Source organism: Grampus griseus, assembly GCF_964374135.1.
Source record: "Grampus griseus genome assembly, chromosome: 3".
NCBI classification, from domain to species: domain Eukaryota; kingdom Metazoa; phylum Chordata; class Mammalia; order Artiodactyla; family Delphinidae; genus Grampus; species Grampus griseus.
In genome coordinates this window covers 72,529,642-72,554,271 of record NC_139019.1, presented here as the reverse complement: position 1 = coordinate 72,554,271, position 24,630 = coordinate 72,529,642, and positions in this window count along the sequence as shown.

The following is a 24,630-nucleotide window of genomic DNA, read 5'->3' as shown; positions in this document are numbered from 1 at the left end:
AAAAATAAGATATATGCCTTCATCACTACTTTTAGATTGAGGATCACCAGGTTGAGATAATGTACACACTATGCAACAAAGCCTCATTAGTTCAAATTAAACAGGAGGAAGGACTTTCCATGTCAATGTAAAAATACCAATTTTTAAAGTAATGAACGTTTATAATTTCCAAGTATTTACAATAAGTAACTACATCTAAATACCATCAAAGCATTACTAGAGATGATAGAAATCTACTAGAAATTACTAGAAATCTGCCAAGCTAGATTTATAGAATACATGACCACACAATCAAGTTTTGTTGAGCGGGACCTGTATTTTTCAGGGTTCTTTCTGTTTCAAATAATAGAAACTCAATTCAACTGGCTTAAATTTTAAAAGGAAACGTGTTTGGCATACAGAACTGAAAAATCCAGTTAGTCTGGCTTCAGGCATCGCTGGATGTAGGGGCTAAACATCACTAGAACTCAAGTCTACTCTCCCCATTGTTGGGCTATACTTTCCTCTGTATTGGTTTCATTCCTGGGCAAGCCCTCCCCTACTGCTCGCAAGTTGGCTGCCAGAAGTTCTGGGCCTACGTCGTTTTCTTCCAGCAATCTTTTCAAAAAAAATTTCTTTTCCCCAATAGTTTTTTAAAAAGTCCTAGGTCTGACACAGATTTACCCAACATGATCCATGTGCCATTTTTGGCCAAGAATATGGAGGACACTGAATGCCTGTATTGGGATCACATTCCCATTGCTAGAACCCTAGGATGACTTCAGCTCTATCAAACCTCAAACCTCGTAGAAGTGGAGAAGTTGTTCAGCAAAGAATATTGGGATGCTACTACCAGAAGAAGGAGGTATGGGATGCTGACCAGGCAGAAATAACAGCCATTTCACTAGAGGACCTTGGATTCTAAGAACCACCTGGAGCATCAGGCTCCTCTCTAACACCACTGACTGTTACTCAGCTTCCACTTGTACACTCCTTGTGTTGATACACCTTTTTTCTCATTTGGCAATCCATTCTGTTGCCAATAAGTGATAAAGTTCTTCCTTATAATGAATTAAAATTTGCTTCCTTGGACTTTGAAACCATCAATCTATCTACGCTCTGCTCTCTGGAGTATAGCATTTGCCCCTTCCTACTTTAAAATGACGTTCTTGGGCTTCCCTGGTGGCGCAGTGGTTGAGAATCTGCCTGCTAATGCAGGGGACACAGGTTCGAGCCCTGGTCTGGGAGGATCCCACATGCCACGGAGCAACTAGGCCCATGAGCCACAACTACTGAGCCTGTGCGTCTGGAGCCTGTGCTCCGCACCAAGAGAGGCCGCGATAGTGAGAGGCCCGCACACGGTGATGAAGAGTGGCCCCCACTTGCCACAACTAGAGAAAGCCCTCACACAGAAATGAAGACCCAACACAGCAAAAATAAATAAAATAATTAATAAACTCCTACCCCCAACATCTAAAAAAAAAAAAATGATGTTCTTTCAAGTGTAAGAGGTCAGATACGATGCAAATCATGCTTCCCACCCAGTATTGTTTCCTCAGCCATTTCTCAAATGACACATTTTCTACTACCTTCATTGTCTTGGACACTTTTCCTCAAGACATTTTCTTATTTCTCTATGTTCCTTTTACTAGGGTATCAAAAATATGCTCCTATAAAAGAATGCTTTGGGAAAGGATAAATGAAACAACAAGAAAACAAGATTACACCATGAAATACAGACTGTCATTTTGTTAAATGGGGCCCATCTTTCTACAAGCAGTCCAGTTGGGTTAGGATACCAATCCTTGGACTTAGACATAAAGTGGCTGCAATAGGCCACTTTATATTTTGTCTTGACTAGAGTGACCATAGTCTGCATTGCCTAGGACAGCCCCAGTTATGCCTTCTGGGGTAGTGTAATTATGATTGGTGCCCTTTTCACTTTCAGAATCTCATGTTGGTCACCCTAGTCTTGAACCACTACCTATTACTGATGTGACAGGTTATTCCACAGGCACAGGTGCACTAGGCTGTGAGCTACTTGAGGGACTATGTTATATTTGACCTTGTATTCCTAGAGCTTAGCTCAGTTCCAGGATATAGTAGATATTTAAATACATGCTTATTGAATAAGGGGGTGGATAAATCTAATCATATTGTTTTTAGCTTAAACACAAAACTTTGCACTTGCCCTTAAAAATACACATATAACTGGCAGATGCATGCTTTAAAACAAGTGATATGTTTTGATATGTTTAAGTGCTTAAAAATAGTTTGCTACATATTTTTCAAAATAGCCTAAATATTTCATAGATAATGCCATAGAGAGTGAACAATGGCCAAATAAATGAAATTTAATTAGTAAAAATTTAACTACTAGAGTATCCATGTGCCCAGGACAGAGTTTCACAGATAGTAAATATTAAATAAATATTGCTGGAATCAAGACTAACTTCAAAAATATTTAACTATCACATGTATAGATTATGATGGTAAAGTAAAGACTGAAAAAGTGAATTCAATAGATTTGGTTTTAGATATATATGAGCTTAGTTTAAAACAGTGCAGAAGTACAGAACTGGCAAAACATTGGTTAAAATAAAATGCTTAGAGAAAGCAGCAATGTAGACTGTCAGAATTGTCACTCAAAGAATGATAGAGACCACCTAGTTTAATCTACTCTTTTTGCAAAGGAGAAAACTTGATCACAAAGAATAGACTTCTTGTTCAAGGCCACGTGGTTAGTTTCTAGCAGAAATAGATAAAGAAAGCAGGTTTTAAGTTGGAAAAGTACAGGGTTTTTACTTTCGTTTAATGGGATCTTCTGTGTTAATGGAGTTAAACAGGAAAATATTTTAGAAATCTCTATTATTTTGTATTTAAAGAAGGAATATTGATCAGCTGATTGATATTTCAATGATCTTACTTTCATGTATAGCTATAGGAGCATTCTAAATATAAAGGGGCCACACTCCAATCATGAGGTTTCCCTATAATACTTGTAGAGGGAATGCAGATTGAGTGAGCTATATGTAGGGTGACCAGATAATTTATCACCCAAATGGAAACATTTTTGAGAATGAGAGAGGGTGCTATCAATAATTATGCTTGAACAATAGGCATAAACCAGGACTGCCCTAGGTAAACCAGGATGTATTGTCACCATAGACAAATGTGTACTTGTTTCATAGTTAATTGCTTTTTATTAGGGAGCTGTGGACAAGAATTCTGAAAATGGAAGTTGGGAGTAGGGGCTTTGTTGTATTTGCTGTATTAAGAATATACCTTAGGACTTCCCCGGTGGCACAGTGGTAAAGAATCCGCCTGCTAGTGCAGAGGACACCGGTTCGAGCCCTGGTCCGGGAAGATCCCACATGCCGTGGAGCAACTAAGCCTGTGCGCCACAACTACTGAGCCTGTGCTCTAGAGCCCGCAAGCCACAACTACTGAGCCTGCATGCTGCAACTACTGAAGCCCGTGCACGTAGAGCCCGTGCTCCGCAACAAGAGAAGCCACTGCAATGAGAAACCCGTGCTCCACAACAAAGAGCAGCCCCTGCTCACCGCAACTAGAGAAAGCCCGCGCATAGCAACAAAGACCCAATGCAGCCAAAAGTAAATAATAAATAAAATAATTAATTAATTTTAAAAAAAGAATATATCTTAAATAATAAATGAGTTTCTGGATTTGGATTTAGTCCAAGCAAATTACACATCTAGAGTTACATATCCAGAAATTATACATTTGCTATATCATTTGGGAGCATCAAAGTTAGTAAATAACATGAATCATCTCTCAAATAGGTTGGGAAAATTACAAGTTCTTTTGAGACACCTCAACCCCTCTCCAATATCATTACTAATCATGAAAGCGATGCAAATGTTTTAATTTTGTTCTTAACTTGGGTCACATTCCATTGTGGAATGATGTAAGAGTTTTAACCAAGCATAGAATAGTAATGAGCAATTTGGGAGATCCAGTTCTAAAACCTTGCCTTTGGTCACACAACTAGCACTTAGAATCTAAAAACATGGAACCTTTTGATTTGCAAGGTTAATCGTACACCTGTTTACTTTTGGCATATTTTCTAAGAGGTTAAACTGTAAAAGCAAAGAGTAAGTTATGGTCCACTTGTCCAAGAAAAAAAATAAGCCTATGAGTCTTGTAGTATTTTTCCTAGCTCATTGAATTATACAAGCTTGGCCCTCATATCTCTCCTCCACAAGCAGTAGAGGGCTCTTGACTTTTGCTTGTAGCCGGTGGTTTCCAGCTTGGCTACACATTAGAATTACCTGGAGGGCTTCTTAGAAATACTGAGGCACAGGCCACACCTCAGGCCAATGAAATGATCAGCTCTGGTAGCAGAACCCCGGCACCAGTATTTTTAACACTACAGATAATTCCAGTGTGCAGGCAAAGTTGAGAAACACTACTGCAGACCCAGCTCCATCCCTAGCTCTGGAATCATTTAAGGGGTGATTTGAGGAGTGCTAGCACAGTGCTCTGAGGAGTCTGGAGAAGTCAAACTCAAGTTACAAAGCTAGTTTGACTTACTAGTTCCAGTAACTGATTTCCTAGATTTGCAAGTGGAAGTAAGAAAAAGAGGGATAATTAGCTTTAGACTGTAGTAGGCTTTATTTTTAAACCTGGGATCAGAGACTTAAATTAGCTGTAAGGCTTTGGACATGTTACTTATTCTCACTGAGCCTCAGCTTCCCCATCTGTAAAAGGACTAATAACACCTGTTGCTGATCTGCTACAATTGCTTGCCTTGTTAATGAAACCAAACCTCTTCTCCTGTTTAACCTAGCTTTGGAAGCTTCTATTCCTAAAATATCTAGAGTCCTGTCTTGATCATCTGATATTCTAGGACTTAGCCTCTGCCTTCTTTGTATGGATGCTTTCTCAATGACTATCTCTCCTTGACACCAGCTTGAGGTTCGGATTTTGCTGCCTGCTGACAGATTATCCTGATCTTATTTTTCCATGCACATATACATTTGTGTGCTGCCCCTTCTAGATTTCTTGTTTCTGGGCTCGTGCCACTCAACCACTGGCACATTCCAGAACTACTTTCTGGATATCACTGATACCTGTTGCCTCTAAGTACACGTATTTGGCACCAAGTTCCACCGCCCAACTAGACTTCTTCTTAGTACCTCTGATTGGGCTATCACCACAAATACTGCCTCGATCTTAGGGAATATATTGGATTTATTCATTAAATCAGTATTTGTCGAGCATTTGCCAAATCAAATCACTTTGGCTCTGCACTCACAATTTACAGAATTGTGGGGGAAGATGGACAACAGAAGGTGTAATAAGTACAGGGGCAGGGACAGTTGTAGGCCTTGATCATCCCTATATCCTCTTTTCTCATCAAAGCTTAACACTTTTACATTTGTTTATGTCACAAAATAGGATCGTTGTTTAAAAAATTATTTTAAATTCTTGTGGGGGGAGAATGGCAAGGAAAATGGTTATTGGCTATATTAAGTTATGTTGGATTCTCATGTTTTGCTCTACACGATCGGGATGATTTAGATTTTTTTTTTTTTTTTTTTTTTTCTGGCCGCACCACGCAGCATGCAGAACTTCCCTGACCAGGGATCGGACCTGCGCCCCCTGCAGTGCGATCACACCGTCTTAATCACTGGTCCACCAGGGGGAAGTCCAAGGATTAATTTTGTTTTGATACATTTTCAAAGTTCATTTCCTACTCCTTGACATAGTGCAAGCACACACTCAATTCTAATTCTGCGATCATCTTCGTGAATGTAAAGCAAACTCCATACTTCTCCTTAGAAATAATTTAGTATGCGTGCAGATAAGGTATCCTTTGGCTCTCTAAAAACCAATCTGGCTTCATTTGTCAGTTTCTATAAAGAACTTACAGGTATGTGTGCAAACAGGTCTAAAAGAGAAAAGGAATTTGATGGCTTTTCCAGCAATAGACATTATGGAGCAATCAGCGAGAATGTTATCTAAGCTACCCTTTGACTATTTTCCCTTGACTGTGCTTATCAGTCCTGACTCCCCTCTGTGCCTTCTTAATTATCTTTCTTTATGTTTTCTGTGGCTGCCAGCAACTTTATATCACATACCAGAGGAATGAAAATGACTGATTCTACCAGAGGCAATTGAGAAGTTATATATGGCTCACAGGAGTGATGGTGATGATGATGATGATGACTGTTGTTATCTTAGTATTTTACAGAATTCAGAAGTGATTGGCTGCCTCCTGACCACTCTACTCATGACCATTTAACCTTGAAGTTGTCCAGTTTGCTTTGTGGTGATCAGGGCTGGCTTAGCAAAAATTACAAAGGAGAAAAAGGTTAGGTTTAGTAAATCTGTCTCCACTACTATATATCTAGTCTCCTTGTGTTGGTTTCCTAGGGTGCCCTCTGCTGGGCTCCAACCAGGAGTTCTAATTCTGGGCAATAGCCCATGAAACCCATGGCTCAACACTCATTAAAAACTTACCACTTTATGTCGTATGTCATCGGAATCTTAGATTTGTTTTCCAAGCTGACAATTAATCCAGGTAAATTAACCCGTGTCAATGAGTAATGTATTTTATTGTATAAATGGGAAAAAAAACAACACCCCTCCCAGATCACTTAAGTATATGTTTCCACAGTGACCTCATGGAGATAACACTTCAACTTAGAGTCTAATTTATTGGTGATTAATGGTGGGACTAGAGGCCAGGCATATGAAGAAGGCTATGTTCTGAGAAATCAAATTAAACTGTGCGGGCAGCTGTGCACTCCAGCTATCTATATGGCCAACCCTCACAGAGGTAATTTTTAATCTGCTAAGCAGGAAAAGATTGAACAACTTTGTTTACTTTTAATTTTTATGAAGAATACCTCTTTTAGAGGGTATTATCTAAATACTAATAATAGGTAAGTATGTGGCATTGTTTGGTGGATTAGTTTGTCCATAAAGATGTGTATAGGGTGTACATTCACTGGCATGACCTCTGTTGCCCTATGTACTTTCTTGTCTACTGAAATCAGTTGGGCAATCCCCGTCTGCAAGCACATTTCCCAAGAACCGGTTAGAGCCAGTCTTCGTAAGAGGAACCTATTATGAAACCAGCTCCAGAGGATATTTACTTCGTTGAAGATCTACTGAAAGATACACTTGCCTGAAAATGAAATTGCTTTCTTTTGGCTCCCACCCAGCCCCTTGAAAACCAGAGAACCTTGGGGCTCAATTAGAATTAGATAGAGAGGGGAGATGACAGCTGGACTTGATGTGCTTTTTTAAACTTTCTCATTGTTTAAGCTGGTATTCTCATAACTGTTGAATGCATGTGTTTCATGAAGATCAGCTAAATCCATAACACATTATCAAACTAATAATGTGCCTGAGATTGGGAACCTGGAAAACATAGCTCAAATTTTTTGAAGGCTTACCTTTTTTTTAAAAGTTTAATGTGAAAGTTGTATCTTTCTCTTTAACCTATCCGTGTTTAAGACAAAAATAACGTGTAGGTTGCTTTCAGGTAAGTTATTAAATCTTCAGTTAAATAAATGTTCCAGTAAGAAACATCACTATTAACCTGTGGCTCCTATGATCTAAAATTGTGTATCCCCAGGATTATATGTATTCAAATTTGAGAAGCACAAACTTAGAAGAATAGTGAGGGAGAGGATCTAGTCAGGGAAGAATGGGTATTAATGATTAATCTGTTGGTAAGGAGGATTAGCCCTCTGCTGTGGATGACATTCACAGGGGAACAGTGGCTTTTGATGATAAGATCTAGTACATAGTTGTAGGAGACAGGGATGTTAAGAGTATCTAGATAGCACTGGAGTTGAAGAGACAATAAAGTCAAAATACAGAGTCATAAAGATGGATGGGGAAGAGGCAGAAATGTGATTAAACCAGTGCACATTTCCTAGATTCCTTATAGACCTACGGCAATTGCAGCTGTACGAAGTCAATGGCATGGCAAATAAATAAAGGAGAAAATCCTGCATGTTAATTTTTGCATGATAGCATCTGAAATATTAAAGTACATATCTTTTTAATCTTCAAAGTGCTATATAGTTTTTGTCACTAGTGTTTTATATTTATTATCTGGAATACATTTGTTCCAGAAGTTAATTTGTCTATAGGTTTTTTGAAACTCAGAGCATGCTTTCCAATACAAAAAATCTTATTAACAGTGAGTTTTTCACGCCAGTCCCCAAAGTATTCAGCACATAGGATATCTGGAATAGATGAGGGGTAAGGGCCTGAGTATCTGTATTTTTTTTTTTTTTTTTTTTGTAAACACACTTTGATGCAAGTGATCTGAACAATACTGTGAGAAACACTGTTATAAAAGGGTGAAGACCCTTGTGATAAGGGCAGGAGACTGAGGACATTGGCTGAGAGCCCAAGACAGGGTTACCAGGGGGTGTAGAAATATATTAAGTCGACTGCCTTCCCTACTACGATATCCAACAAGAGTAGTTACTTTGGCAATTAGGCGAAAACTGATGGAACCATGGGTGGACACATGACCTAAGGTAAGTCAACCAGATACTTTAACTTAAGAGTTTGCAAATGGGGACAGATACACCAGTTAACCCCTGCTCGTTATCTGAAATGAAGAGATTTCCAGGGGCTACAAGGGGGCCAGTCATTTCAATGGAATGGACCAGCAGGGGGCCAGCATCCATGGAAAAAGAATGAGAGACACAGAGAGAGAGAAGAGATGAGGAACCATGCGTTGTGGGTGGGGAAGGAGAGGGAGAAAAAGTAGACAAGGGAGAGAGAAAGAGCGAAAACAAACAAATAAAAAAAATAGAGGGAGAGAGTTTTCCTTGAAACCTGTCAATTTGTTGCTGTAGATGCCAGTCCCTCCTGTGGTCTGGGTTTTCTGTGAAATATCTTTTGTGTCCTTCCAGTTAATTCCTCTTTTTCACTTAAGCTAATTTAAATGTGCTCCTGATGACAGGACAACAAGGTTTTGGGAGAAGAGAAGACAAAATTGTATCTTATTCTCTCTGCTGCCTCCTCCATCTCACTTTTCTTTCTCCCTTTCCTCTTTCTCCAGCTCCTTGATTCTTTTGATGCTCTTCCTTTCCTACTATTAACATTCTTCTGTTCTCCCTTTCAAAGAGCAAGAGGACCTTTTTTCCTTTTCCCACCTCTGCTCTTCTACAAGTATTGACTCTTTCTGCCCTAAATAGAAATAAATGGCCAGGATGGAGAGGAAAAGAGCAGAGGGACATTCCTAGGACCACTCGGGCACAAATGAGAAAGTGACTGCTTATACTAAAATATAATACGTGGAGTATATTTATTTAAAATAGCCCATTTGTTAAGTACACTGAATTTAAGAAGCAGCTTCAGGCTGGCTTGACAGTCTTTATATGTAGCAACTGAAAATGCTTGTTACTATCTTTGAAATTTAACCTTTTGTAATGTTTGACTTGATGAAACACTTCTCTGGCTCAATCAGCTTCAGTGGCACTAACTGGTCTTTAAAAATTAGATGCTCTTCATTGAACTGAGAGAAAAAGAATTGCAGATGAGGAATAAAGGTCTAGATTTGTTATTAACTTGAAATATAATAGGTCATCTATAAGATTTATGACTTTAGATCATGAAAATCCTCACTATGCTGTGAGGGAGGGCTGAGCTAAAAATGCCCCAGTCACAATTCCCCTGGGTCTCAATTTTCTCATTTTATAAAGTGTGAAATCCTTTCTTCAAACAAAGCCACAAATAGGTACTTTGTGGATATGATGAAGATAGACTGCCCCAGGTCCAGTCAGGGTGGGTTGGGCTGACAAGGCCAGGACCCTCTTCCCCTGGCTCCCTTCCCAATGCCCCACTACTCTACCCATGCCCCACCCCCCCATCTACCTCCAGTCCTTGGGACTCCCATGGACTCTGACAGTTCTGCTGAGCACACCTGGAAATTCTCCAGACCAGATAACCTCCACAATTGCTTCAAGCTCATTAATTCTACAATTCTATGAGGTCTTTAATGAAAACCCTAAAGAAGAAGAGAAAATATGTCTTTTGTTCCAGTTAGTGTTTGTCAAGGCTCTTTGATGACTGTGATATTTATGATTTAAAGGACCAGATGATGTGGGAAATCAGGTTTTTATTGAAGCTGTTATTTTAATTGCTAGATATCAGTTAGTATATGTGTTTGTTGAAAAGAGAAGATTCCTCATGTATTTTCATTTAGATGGAACTTCAGGGGAATAAAATGTACTCATAAAGAACAGTTGATATTGACTTTCCAGTCAAAGCAAAGTACTCTACCTTGGTTTCCAAATATGTCTCTTCTAAGAGCTCAGTATCAGTTGTTGGGAAGGTAGTTTTTTTTTTTTTTTTTTTTGGTCATAGAATTATTTTATTTGTAGTTTTAAGATCCATAAGCATTAAAATAATACAAATTTTCTCTGATAATTCAAAATTATAAAATTTGAATAAGGGCTAAACTCACATTTTCTTGTACTGACTAGCCCTTTTCTTCTTAAATGCTTGAATTAATCCAAGCTACAGATCCATCATCAGAAATGATTCATTGTACTACATAAAAAAAAGAGTGCTTTATATCAGGTCTTCAGTATGTTTTATGCCTCTCTGACCAATTTGAAATTTGTACCAGACTTACAATGGGCATTTAGAGGTTTAATTAGTTCTGTTTCAAAGGAAGAAAGTAATCTGGGAAGGTTAATTCTTAGTATTGTTGTTGCAAGTGGGGCTTGTGCACTTGGTGTCAGGGTTGCCTTCCATCTCATCGTCCCTCTTCAGCTAGTAAGGTCCTTTGGAATCACAGTTTGCTCTTTAACAGAAAAGAGTCTAATCCAGATGGGGAGATTCTTTTTAAGTGTTATGTCAAGGTAAGGATAAATTGGGAGGCTAACACATCTGAACTTCACAAATATTACTGTTATCAGTTGAACTATGTCCTTCAAAAATTCACAGGATGAAGTCCTAACACCCAGTACCTCAGAGTGTGACCTTATTTGGAGATAGGGTCATTGGCTGCAGATGTAATTAGTTAAGATGAGGTTATATTGGAGTAGGGTGGGTCCTGATTAAAAGAGGAAATCTGGACAAAGGCATGCAGGGAGAATGGCATGCTAAGATGAAGGCAGAGATCAGGGTGATATAGCAGAGGCCAAAGAATGCCAGCAAATCACCAGAGCTAGAGAAGAGACATGGAACAGATTCTCCCTCACAGCCCTCAGAAGGAAGTGTTACCAAGGCTGTAGCCCCAGAATCATACTCCTGCCCCTCCCTCGAATAGAAACCAATCACTCTTATCTAAGTTTCAGAAGGAGGCTGCAAAGAGAAAAAAACAAGGACTGGTTAGAACCAGCTAGGTCCAAGATGGAGGAAGATTTGACTTCCAGTAAACCTTAAGCCTCATTGTACGCTCATTGTAATACATTAGCATGCTGAAAGACACACCCACCAGCACCATGACAATTGACTGTTGCCATTACAACAACCAGAAAAGCCCATACAAGGATTGAAAAGGAGAGTTGCCATGAGTTCCAGGTCCAAACCACACCCCTGTTCTCATGAATATTCCTCCCACTCTTTCCAATTCTCTCTCTTTTACCTGGTCCCTCCTATGTATTTGGTGCCTCTACCTGAATTGGGTTGGGAAGTTGATTTGCAGCGAACAAGCTTCCACTTCTTCATTCTTTAGCTGTTGAATAAAGCTCATGCTGTTCTAGTCTCAGCATCATTACTGGCTGTGTGAATCCAATTGGAAAAAGAACCTCCCTGGCCTATAAAGGGGGTCTTGGCCCAGGCTAGGACCCCAGCGTGGGTCCAGTTGACCAATTTGGTAACAGAACCAATACTGCCAACATCTTAATCTCACACTTCTAACCTCCAGAACTGTGAGACAATTTTTTGTTTGCTTTCTTTAAGCCACTCACTTTGTTATGACAGTGCCAGCAAATGAATACAACTACCATTACTGTTAATTTTCTAGAGGGGATTCCTTTTTTTAAAAAATTTATTTATTTGTTTATTTATTTTTGGCTGTGTTGGGTCTTCGTTGCGGCACACAGGCTTTCTCTAGTTGTGGCGAGCAGGGGCTACTCTTCGTTGCAGTGTGCGGGCTTCTCATTGCAGTGGCTTCTCTCGTTGTGGAGCATGGGCTCTAGGCACGCGGGCGTCAGTAATTGCAGCACGTGGGCTCAGTAGTTGTGGCTCATGGGCTCTAGAGCACAGGCTCAGTAGTTGTGGCACATGAGCTTAGTTGCTCCGCGGCATGTGGGATCTTCCCGGGCCAGGGATCGAACTTGTGTCCCCTGCATTGGCAGGCGGATTCTCAACCACTGTGCCACCGGGGAAGCCCCAGAGGGGATTTCTTAAATGTCATTTGAGTAACATTTTCATGACTTTTGCTACAGTACACATCACCGGTATTGTTTATTTTACATTTTCCTTAAAAAAAATGTTTTGTTTTGGTTTTCTTTTTTAGGTAATTGGATAGAAGACGACGTTTAAGTGGACTTGTGGTCTAAGTGTTCTTAAAAAACCATTAGAGGTACTGAGTTAAAATATAATAAATATCCTTTAAAATGCATAATTGACTTCTTAGGGAAATAAGAGAAATTTCCAGGATTCAAAAAGAACTTGTGAATCCATTCACTGTTTTCTATTTCCCCTGCATGCCTCTTTCAAGCCACCACCATCTTTCACTCTGGACCACTGTAAAAGGTCCTAACTCCCCTAATGACTCTTGCTTCCTCCAAACCACTCTCCTAGTTGCAGCCAGAATGAGGTAAATTTTTAAAATTTAATTTTCAAAATACAAACACAATCAATTAACTTCCTCGTTTAAATCCTTTCTATGATCTGCCACAGCTATTAGGATAAAGACAAAAATCTTCTCACGTCCCCTGCCAACCCCTTTAGCATAGCCAGATTCTAGTTATACTGGTTATCTCTGCATCTCCGAGCAAAGAGGTTCCTCTGCTTGAAACATACCCCACTTTGCTCTCTCCTGCCCCACCTTTCTTAATTAATTCCAGCTCATTCTTCAGAGCTCTGCTCAATGACACTTCATTTAAAGCCTTTCTCTGATCCTCCCAAACCAAGAGAGTCTCCGTGATTATATTCTATCAATTTTCTGTACTTCTTCCTAGCATGTCACAATTCCAATTAAACAAATAATTAAGGATTTCATTGTTTCATATATGTCTCTCCTTCTAAAATTTAAGCTCCATGAAGGGAGGGACTGTTTCTATCTTGTTCTGTATAATATTAACCTGTACCAAGCATGGTATCTTCCATAGGTGATTAAAAGTATGTTGAGTGAATGACCTATAGGTACCCAAGCGTAGAATTGATATTAATTTCTCTCCACCTCACTCTTTATATTCCACCCACTAAACATTTTAAGAGTAACATTAGCCTGTTACAGCTTTTCTTTTAGCCTTTCTTATAATGCCTACATAAAGAAGTTTTACTCCACACTCCCTGACAAAATTTCATCACTCTTCTGCAATTTGAAAGAAATATCCAGGGCGATATACTTCACATACTCCTAATTGTGGCCAGGGACCTATTATTTTAAGCTCTTATTATGAGTGAATATCAGTTGAAATATAGAAGTAAATTTAATTATTTAGGTTTTTCTCTGGCTAGTGGTTGTGGCTGATATAATTGATTTTACCTTTACCTGAAGCAAGTGTGGTTGTAACTGAAATATTAATTTTTGCATTATAAGCAGATTGTGTGTGTGTGTGTGTGTGTGTGTGTATGTGTGTGACCAGCTTCCCAATGTAGCAAAGCCTAATTTACTAAGGATTTCCTTTGCCTATAGTCCTCTTATTTTATCAATTCAGATATAAGACTTGAGATCTTTAAAACTAGAGATAATGGAAAAAAGAATCCTATAGAAACTGAATCTGAATGCCTGTAAAATTAGCTCTGGAATTAAATAAGCCATTCTCGTGTTTAACAATTACAATTAATGAAAAAGACATTCTTCGGCATTTAAATAACCCATTTTTCAATGTTATGGTTTTTTCTTTGTGAAAGTGAGAATCAAGTAACCTCTGTCTTGTGAGGTTGTTTGCAATTCAGTGTTCTTGGAGACTTTTTAAAAAAAATTTATTTGGTTGCACCGGGTCTTAGTCGAGGCTCATGGGCTCCTTAGTTGTGGCATGCGAACTCTTGGTTGCGGCATGCATGTGGGATCTAGTTCCCTGACCTGGGATTGAACCTGGGCCCCCTGCACTGGGAGTGCAGAGTCTTAACCACTGGACCACCAGGTAAGTCCTCTTGGACACTCTTTCATGCTAAATTATTTGCCCACAAATTAGCATCAGCAGCCAGATGAGTGCAGAATTGTTTTTAATACATATGAGCTTAAGTGTATAAGATAGTCAACAAAGGGCCAGGCCCTGAATTTAAAGCTTTATATCCATCATCTCCTCTTACTTTCACACAAACTATTTGCAAGGCAGTGGGTCATTTTATTATACCCTCATTATCCTCATTTCCTGAAGCTTGGAGAGATTAAGTAACTTCCCCAATGTCACACATTTAGTATATGTTAGGTTCAGGAAGTAAACTCAGTTTATTTGATTCCAAAGCCCCATCTTTAAACCACTACGCTTTAGTGCTTTTACATGAAAAGCTCTATATTGCCTAGTATTCAGATACCTAGGACTTATAACCATGACACTTTTAGATGAATTCAATTTTATACTTATTAGGATTACACTGTTTATGCCAGAACTGGGAGAAGAACTCAGGTGTCCTGATTTCCATACCAATTATTTTCCCATTAGATTACGCTTCTTGCAATTATACAGCTTATCCATGTACATTTTAGTTGAGACATAAACTAGAGCAATATTACTGGGCTCTATGCTTAAAGAGATTATATATACCAAAAATAATTCCTGAGTTAAAGTTTGATGTCTTTGTCTTATATATTTAATTGTCATTCACATGGTTAACAGGAGGCAGATTTTTTTTTTTTTTTTTTTCTTTTTGTGGTACGCGGGCCTCTCACTGTTGTGGCCTCTCCCACTGCAGAGCACAGGCTCTGGATGCGCAGGCTCAGCGGCCATGGCTCACGGGCCCAGCCACTCCGCGACATGTGGGATCCTCCCGGACCGGGGCACAAACCCGTGTCCCCTGCATCGGCAGGCGGACTCTCAACCACTGCCCCACCAGGGAAGCCCAGGAAGCTGATTTTTAAAAGTGCTCCTGTCTAAAACCCTGACCATGATCTTGAAAAAAGACATCTTCTGCGACTAAGATCTCAACCTCAGAACTTTAGACCAACCAAAGTATCAGCACTCTCTTCATTTTTTCCTCCTCTCTCTCATGCAAGAGACAAAACTGCTAGTGAGAAGAAAATCACACAGAAATTCTACCCTAGTTCATTATGCCTAATTTTTCTGCTCTTATTGCACACGGTAGAAGCAAGCAGAAAAAAGAATCATTATACAGCACCAACAGAGTGAATTCCTATTCCAGATTTTATTTTTTAATCTGAAAACTTACTTCTTTTTCTACAATTAAAAAAAAGGTAAGTATGTCCCTACGTGGCATTTCCAAAGATCCACAGATCAGATGTTACTTGAGATTTATATATCATGACCTTCTTTCAGCAAATCTCATATCACCTGCACATTTTAAAAATTACCAAAGGTATTATCTCTTGTTAGAAATCCTAGTTATACCTCCCAAACTCTTCAACAACCAAGAAACAAAGCTTGGTGGTGGAATGATTAAGTATAATATTTGAAGTACTTTTATTAGACTGATAACTTTTAGGAACACAATGAATTTTTTTCTCGGGCTATTTTATTCCATGAATAACAATCCAGAACTTTTCATTGTTCCACAGATACCTATTTTCCAATTGCTTAGTAATCTCTTCTTGTTCTTCTCTGAATCTTTCCAGATTCTCCATGGGCTTCTATTTACGGATTATTGTACTTGTTTGCTCAGGGCTGAGAACTGGAAGCTCTATTACCTTCCAATCACTCACCCATTCAACTTCTACTGTCAGGCTTATGACAGGCACTGGTGATAGAGATAAAAAGTAGTGTCTAACTCCAGCAGAGACTGGATGACTGTTACTCAAGTCATTTGCTCTTCTTCCAGGGTGCACAGCTAGACCACTTTTCCCAGCCCCTCTAATTAGGTGTGGCCGTGCGCCCAAGCTCAGTGGCTTGTGGGCGCTAGTCAAGTGTGATGCTAGCAGGCCTGATCCGTAGCACTTCCTTCCCCTTTCTCAAAGTAAATATGTATTGAAACTGGATGAGCCACAAGATAGAACTTAAGACCCTGACTCCTGCTTGGAGAAGAGCCACCTGACAATTAGCAACATCTGTTTTGAACTTCTTATGGGCAAGAAATAAACGTCTATTGCATTAAACTTCTTAGATGTAAGAGTTTATCTCCTACAATAACTAGCCGTGCCCTAATTAATACACTGCACCCAAAACCAAACAGGATGACAGATTAAAAAAAACCCACTATATAGTACAGTGCTCTGATAGTGGTAAAACATGCTCTGATCCAAGAACAGAGGATGGCCTGGGGAGTCAGGGGTAGAGGAGATAACATCTGAACTGAATTTTGAAGGCTGAGTAAATGTCAGGCAAGCTAAGTATGGAAGGAGTGTTCAAGACAGACTTGTATGTACAAAGTCCCCCAGGCAAGAAAGAGTAATGTCAAAGGACTAAAAGACATTTGGGATGGGTTAAATGCTGACTTACTTTAAGGAGAATGGTGAGACAGGAGCCTAGAAGGGTAAAGTGGAGCTAGCTAATGAGAGAGGAATAGACATCTGACAGGCAAAGAACAGGTGGGAAGACAACATTCTGGGCAGAGAAAACAGAAAGTACAAAGCCCAGAGTTATTAAAGAGCATAGTGATCTCTAGAGATTTAAACACAAATTAGCAGAGATGGAGTGAGGTAGGAGTGGGAAATAAGGTCAGTAAGAAATTGAGACGGGAGTGGAAGATAAGACCATCTAAGGAGTTTTCAGCAGGGAAGTAATGGAACTTATGTTCACCTTACAAATATTCCTCTGGCAGGGAGTCATGTGGAAAACACTGGTGTTCGGGAAGACTTTCAATATGGCGGTGTTTTGGTTTTTTTTTCCCCTATCAAAAATGTTATTGAGATGAGCTTTCCCACTGAATTCTACCTTATCATTTGATAAGAAATAATAGTTTTGGTGCTCGTGGATCACCATGGGGATCATCATGCACTGGATTAGGAAAGATTGGAAGTGAGGGGACAATTTAGGAGGCTACCAGTATTGTTCAGAACTCTGGTGCTGAGAGTCTGAGCTCAGGTGGAGTCAAAGGAAAGAGAGAAGAGGAGAAGAACTCGAGATGCAGATTAAACAACTTAAGGAGGGACCTTAGGTGGAAGCAAGTGTCGAAGATGACTTAAGTTCTCGATTTTGAATGAACAGGGAGATGGCAATGCTATTCACCCAAGAAGGGCCCAAGACATAGGAAAAGAAAAATTGGGGGGACAGAACATTTGATTTTTGGAAAACTGATCCTGAGGTATCCAAGGGGAAATGTTGAGCTTTTATTTGGAAAGAAATACAGGCTCAGGCTCGCAAAGATCAGGGAAGTGGGGGATAAATTGCAGAGGGTCATCAGAATATAGAAGTCCCCGTAGAAGCCTGCATGAAAGCAAGGGAGATTGTCCACGGTGAGCAGAAAGAAAGGAGGGCCAAATATGGAGGCTTAGGAGCCACTTACATTTCAGCACCCAACTAAGTAAAAGGAGAGACTAAAGGAGAAGGAGGAAAGCAGCTGTGAAGCAAGCCTTCGAGTTCAGAGCAAGGCTGTCATGGCAAGCCGCCAGGCGCTTGAAATGCCACAACAGGAAGGACCAGAGGCTTCCATGCTTACTAATACAAAGCCCTTGGAGACCTTTTGGGGAAAAAATTTATTAGAATGGAGGAAAGCCAATTATGGTGACTGAGAGGGAAGTATAGATGTGGAAGCATCAGATATCACTATTCTTTCTAGAAATTTTGCAAAATGGCTGGAGATTGAAAGCAATCTATGATAAAGATGAAAAAGCCTAGGGATAAGGGGCAAACTCTTAAATGAGCCATGAGGTACATGTGAGGCCTCTTTCCATTACTCAGAATCATTCTGGCAGCTTCCAGTACTTTAGCTCTGAAATGAAACCATTTCTTGTGAAGGTTCTACAGAGAAAGTCCCTTCTGTACTAACCATTCTGTGCTCTTCAGAACCAGTGGGACCTCTGGCATAAAACTGAAAGGGGGGAGACGTCACCATAGACAGAGCTGTAAACTCAACATATGCATTAAATGTTGATTTATTGGATATACCTGACTCATCTGAAAAGAAGCATAATATCAAAAGTTTGCAGTTAAATTAGCGTAGTGAGGCAAAATTAATGTTGAAAGGATTGTTTTAGAGGCTATAGCACAGTGTTTTTTTGTTGTTGCTGTTTTGTTGTTTTGGTTTTCTTTAATTCTCTAAAATCCCAAAAGACGTGTATCTGAAGTACAAACCAAGTGCATTTTATTTGCTTTTTTATCTTGTGAATTAATGGCAGAGAATAGAAGCCATTTCTCATGGGAAAAACAATTCTTTTTTAGACTATCTGTGGATCCATGTTGCTTCATTCCTACTTTTCAACTGGTTCTCTAAGAATTTTTTATTATAATTCATAATTTAAAGAAAATAAAATATTTTGTATTTCAATGCCACTAATTTTGTGTCATTTTAGTCAAGTCAATAAAAAACCCCTTTTCTCTTTTGTTTCTACTTCTCTAACGCTTATAATAAGTTACTGCTACTTATCTGCTGTGCTAGACAGTTAATAAGATAGTTTTATTCTAGTTCTGAATGCTACATAAAACAGAGGTGACAAATCTAGAGTCAGAGAAGTCAAGTTTGAGTCCCAGCTCTACCTTACACTAAATGTGCATAGCTTCCCTATCTGTACCATAGGAAGAATAAATACATGTCCTTTTTGGACGATTGTGAGACATGTGTGAAAAAGGTCCATACAAATATAGACTTCTAAGAAACTAGTGGGATAGTATCCTTATTAAACAGGAAATAACATCATTTCTACAGATAATATCTATTTCATTAGGTAAACAGCAAAAATCACCCAGCAAAGAGAAGTGAGCTTTAAGAAAATGTCCTTTGAAGTTTGCCACAGGGATTGCTGCTATCTGGGCAAATGTAAGGAAAGTAAGATTTGGACAAATAGTCTCTATCCTTCAGTGAAATATCGACGCCGTTGAGAATTTAAAGCCCAAAGATAGAAAATGGACACACTGACCCAAAATTAAGTGTCTTTGTGGCTTGGCATTTTATATCTTTATGTGGATATATTTTACATAAACAAAAATTTAACTTTCAGTTTGCCTTTATTTCTTCTTTTTTCATATAAATTTAACACTTGACTCGATTACACCAGCTGCCCTAGAGCTCATTTAAACTTTGATCTTTAAACAGTGTATATGCTTCCTCTCACCTATTTTTTATCTACTTATTATCTGTTTCTTCTTTTGCTGCCTGGAATACTGTGTTTTTATTTTATCAGAAGGCAATGCAACATCTGTGCTGTAAGCAACCTGATATATATTATAGAGTCTTAATGAACATTTTTTGATTGGTTTTATTTGCTCTGTTAGAAATGTTCACATTTGACTCAGTTAAATAATGATTCTGATTATTATAATAAAAAATAAGAATAGTACATAGGGCATCTCTCCAGGTTTATATGTTTAGGGACAATCTTTTCTTGAACTAAAGTGAGTTCATACTGACACACACTCTCAATATTGGGCTTTCCTGAACTTGTTTCGTTTTTTGTTTTATTTGGGACTGTACCTTAGACTATACCTGAAGATTCCTCAGATAAGTCCAACCCACATTGGCCTTCCCATACTTTGAAATTTTTCCTAAGAACCATTGTTATCTGTTTTATCTGTTAATTGTTTTATCCTTGTCTCTCACATAATCTCACTGAATATAGCTTTTTCTTTTTTCTTTTTTTTTGGGTGTTTCCCACAACTTTCACCTCACTGCTTTGTACATATAGTCAGCAATACATAATGTGCTTAACCGTAAGCATTTAACTGTTTTCCTGCCCACTAATGCAAGCCTTAAGATTACTACTACTTGATCAGAATGGCCAAACTACAAGGTACGGAGCCTGGATACTAATTCAATGAGGCAGCCAGAAGACTATTTCAGTCAGGATTACCAATGCTGGCAGGTTTAACACAGACTCCTAAAATCTCAGTGGTTTAATATAACAAAGAATTTCTCCCTCACTTTCTGGTCTGATACAGATCTGGTGGCTTCCACCATTGTAGTTTCACAATTGTACCAGTGCCTCCAAAGGGGAAGGCAGGGAAGAGCTGGAGGGATGGGGATATTAAGGAGCCAGGCCTGGAAGTGACTGTGTTCCTCTGCCCTTATCCTATGTATAGAGCTAGCCACATGGCCCAGGTCTACTGTCAGGGAGCCTGGGAAATGTGGAAAGCACATGGATATTTGTTGAGTACTATAATCGCTAGGCCAAACTGTGATTTTCTTTTTTTTTAACTAAAACTGAGAAAAACCTTGGCAACTTTGCCACTGCAGCTCCTTTAAGACTCAGGAACATTAGGAAAGGTCACATTCTGTGACCTGGAAGACAGAATGGTGGAATTCACTGCTGCAGAACAGAATAAAGAATGAAAAGAAATGAAGACAGCCTAAGAGACCTCTGGGACAAAATTCAACACAACATTTGCATTATAGGGGTCCCAGAAGGAGAAGAGAGAGAGAAAGGACCCAAGAAAATATTTGAAGAGATTATAGTCAAAAACTTCCCTAACATGGGAAAGGAAATAGCCACCCAAGTCCAGGAAGCACAGGGAGTCCCAGGCAGGATAAACGCAAGGAGAAATACACTGAGACACATGGTAATCAAACTGGCAAAAATTAAAGACAAAGAAAAATTATTGAAAGCAACAAGGGAAAAATGACAAATAACATACAAGGGAACTCCCATAAGGTCAACAGCTGATTTCTCAGCAGAAACTCTACAAGCCAGAAGGGAGTGCCATGACATATTTAAAGTGATGAAAGGGAAGAACCTACAACCAAGATTACTCTACCCGGCAAGGATCTCATTCACATTTGACGGAGAAATCAAAAGCTTTACAGACAAGCAAAAGCTAAAAGAATTCAGCACCAACACACCAGCTCTACAACAAATGCTAAAGGAACTTCTCTAAGTGGGAAAAACAAGAGAAGAAAAGGACCTACAAAAACAAACCCCCCAAAATTCAGAAAATGGTAACAGGAACATACATATCAATACCTTAAACGTGAATGGATTAAATGCTCCAATCCAAAGACACAGGCTCACTGAATGGGTAAAAAAATAAGACCAATATATATGCTGTCTACAAGAGACCCACTTCAAACCTAGGGACACAAACAGACTGAAAGTGAGGGGATGGAAAAAGATATTCCATGCAAATGGAAGTCAAAAGAAAGCTGGAGTAGCAATACTTATATCAGATAAAACAGACTTTAAAATAAAGAATGTTACAAGAGACAAGGAAGGACACTACATAATGATCAAGGGCTCAATCCAAGAAGAAGATATAACAATTATAAATATATAAGCACCCAACACAGGAGCACCTCAATACATAAGGCAATTGCTAACAGCTCTAAAAGAGGAAATCGACAGTCACACAATAATAGTGGGGAACTTTAACACCTCACTTACACCAATGGACAGATCATCCAAACAGAAAATTAATAAGGAAACAGAAGCTTTAAATGACACAATAGACCAGATAGATTTAATTGATATTTATAGGACATTCCATCCAAAAACAGCAGATTACACTTTCTTCTCAAGTGCACACAGAACATTCTCCAGGATAGATCACATCTTGGGTCACATATCAAGCCTCAGTAAATTTAAGAAAATTGAAATCATATCAAGCATCTTTTCTGACCACAACGCTATAAGATTAGAAATGAATTATAGGGGAAAAAACGTAAAAAACACAAACACATGGAGGCCAAACTATACGTTACTAAATAACCAAGAGATCACTGAAGAAATCAAAGAGGAAATCAAAAAGTACCTAGAGACAGGGCTTCCCTGGTGGTGGGGTGGTTAAGAATCCTCCTGCCAATGCAGGGGACAGGGGTTTGAGCCCTGGTCCGGGAAGATGCCAAATGTTGCGGAGTAACTAAGCCCGTGTGCCACGACTACCGAGCCTGCGCTCTAGAGCCCACAAGCCACAACTACTGAAGCCTGCACACCTAGAGCCCGTGCTCTGCAACAAGAGAAGCCACCGCGATGAGAAGCCCGCACACCGCAACCAGAGAAAGCCCGCGTACAGCAACGAAGAGCCAACGCAGCCAAAAGAAAAAGATTAATTAAAAAAAAATACCTAGAGAAAAATGACAATGAAAACACGACGATCCAAAACCTATGGGCTGCAGCACAAGTAGTTCTAAGAGGGAAGTTTATAGTGATACAATCCTACCTCAAGAAACAACAAACATCTCAAATAAACAACCTAACCTTGCACCTAAAGGAACTAGAGAAAGAAGAACAAACAAAACCCAAAGTTAGCAGAAGGAAAGAAATCATAAAAATCAGAGCAGAAATAAATGAAACAGAAACAAAGAAGACAATGGCAAAGATCAATAAAACGAAAAGCTGGTTCTTTGAGAAGATAAACAAAATTGATAAACCATTAGCCAGACTCATCAAGAAAAAGAGGGAGAGGATTCAAATCAAAAAAATTAGAAATGAAAAAGAAGTTACAACAGACACCACAGAAATACAAAGCATCTAAGAGACTACAAGCAACTCTATGCCAATAAAATGGACAACCTGGAAGAAATGGACAAATTCTTAGAAAGGTATAACCTTCCAAGACTGAACCAGGAAGAAATAGAAAATATGAACAGACAAATCACAAGTAATGAAATTGAAACTGTGATTAAAAATCTTCCAACAAACAAAAGGCCAGGACCAGATGGCTTCACAGGTGAATGTTAACAAACATTTAGAGAAGAGCTAAAACCCATCCTTCTCAAACTCATCCCAAAAACTGCAGAGGAAGGAACACTCCCAAACACATTCTATGAGGCCACCATCATTCTGATACCAAAAGCAGACAAAGATACTATAAAAAAAAGAAAAATACAGACCAGTATCACTGATGAATTTAGATGCAAAAATCCTCAACAAAATACTAGCAGACAGAATCCAACAACACATTAAAAGGATCATACACCATGATCAAGTGGGATTTATCCCAGGAATGCAAGGATTCTTCAATATACACAAATCAATCAATGTGATACACCATATTAACAAACTGAAGGAGAAAAACCATGTGATCATCTCAATAGATGCCGAAAAAGCTTTTGACAAAATTCAACACCGATTTATGATAAAAACTCTACAGAAAGAGGGCATAGGGAGAACCTACCTCAACATAATAAAGGCCATATATGACAAACCCACAGCAAACATCATTCTCAATGGTGAAAAACTGAAAGCATTTCCTCTAAGATCAGGAACAAGACAAGGATGTCCACTCTCACCACTATTATTCAACATAGTTTTGGAAGTCCTAGCCATGGCAATCAGAGAAGAAAAAGAAATACAAATTGGAAAAGAAGAAGTAAAACTGTCACTGTTTGCAGATGACATGATACTATACATAGAGAATCCTGAAGATGCCACCAGACAACTACTAGAACTAATCAATGAATTTGGTAAAGTTGCAGGATACAAAATTAATGCACAGAAATCTCTTGCATTCCTATACACTAAAGATGAAGAATTTGAAAGAGAAATTAAGGAAACACTCCCATTTACCATTGCAACAAAAAGAATAAAATACCTAGGAGTAAACCTACCTAGGGAGACAAAAGACCTGTATGCAGAAAACTATAAGACAGTGATGAAAGAAATTAAAGATGATACCAACAGATGGAGAGATATACTATGTTCTTGGATTGGAAGAATCAATATTGCAAAAATGACTATACTACCCAAAGCAATCTGCAGATTCAATGCAATCACTATCAAATTACCAACGGCATTTTTTACATAACTAGAACCAAAAATCTTAAAATTTGTATGGAGACATAAAAGACCCTGAATAGCCAAAGCAGTCTTGAGGGAAAAAAAATGGAACTGGAGGAATCAGACTCCCTGACTTCAGACTATACTACAAAGCTACAGTAATCAAGACAATATTGTACTGGCACAAAAACAGAAATATAGATCAATGGAACAGGATAGAAAGACCAGAGATAAACCCACCCACCTATGGTCAACTAATCTATGACAAAGGAGGCAAGGATACACAATGGAGAAAAGACAGTCTCTTCAATAAGTGGTGCTGGGAAAACTGGACAGCTACATTTAAAAGAATGAAATTAGAACACTCCCTAACACCATACACAAAAATAAACTCAAAGTGGATTAGAGACCTAAATGTAAGACCAGACACTATAAAACTCTTAGAGGAAAACATAGGCAGAACACTCTTTGACATAAATCACAGCAAGATCTTTTTTGATCTACCTCCTAGAGTAATGGAAATAAAAACAAAAATAAACAAATGGGACCTA